A 927-nucleotide genomic window follows, 5' to 3' on the forward strand; every position below is an offset into this window, starting at 1 on the left:
TACAAGAAATACTAAAGGGAGTCATCTGGTTAGAAAATCAATAACATCAGATAACAGCCTGTCTTAGTCAGTTAGTGCTGCTATAACAGAAATACCACAGGTGGATGGCTTTAACAAAGAGAAGTTTATTTCCTCACAGTAAAGTAGGCTAAAAGTCCAAATTCAGGGCATCAGCTCCAGGGGAAGCCTTTCTCTCTCAGTCGGCCTTCTTCTCATCAGTGTTCCCCCAGACTAGGAGCTTCTCCGTGCAGGGACCCAAGATACAAAGGACGCGCTCTGCTCCAGGCACTGCTTTCTTGGTGGTATGAGGTCCCGCTATCTCTCTGCTGGCTTCTGTCTTTTATATCTCAAGAGATTGCCTCAGGATACAATCCAGTCTTGTAGACTGAGTCATGCCTCACTAACACAACTGCTGCCTATCCTCCCTCATTAACATCATAGAGGCAGGATTTACAACATATAGGAAAATCACACAATACTGGGAATCATGGCCCAGCCAAATTGATACATTTTTGGGGGACATAATTCAATCCATGACACAACCCAAGACTAGAACACAGGACAGAGCAACCAGATATCAAAACAGATAGGGAAGTCACAAAACTAAATCAAAGCTAAAACACTGAAAATAGGGAAACAGTTATGTCAATATGCAAAAGATGACAACATTAAAACAAGAAAGAAGGACTAAAAAATGTAGCATAGTTCTTTCATATGGAGAGGAACTCAAGGCAATATAAAGAAATAAAAGATTGGTTTAAACTTAGAAAAATAGGGGTAAATATTAAGGTAAACACAAAGAAAATGAACAATCCTACACATCAAAATAAAAAACAATAAAAAGATAAAGACTCAGCAGATATGAAATCGACAACAATGAAAAAGATGAAAATACATAAAGAAAAACGACTCAGCACAGAAAATTAA

This window comes from Trichechus manatus, unplaced genomic scaffold (genome assembly GCF_000243295.1).
Source record: "Trichechus manatus latirostris isolate Lorelei unplaced genomic scaffold, TriManLat1.0 scaffold00029, whole genome shotgun sequence".
Taxonomy (NCBI): Eukaryota; Metazoa; Chordata; class Mammalia; order Sirenia; family Trichechidae; genus Trichechus; species Trichechus manatus.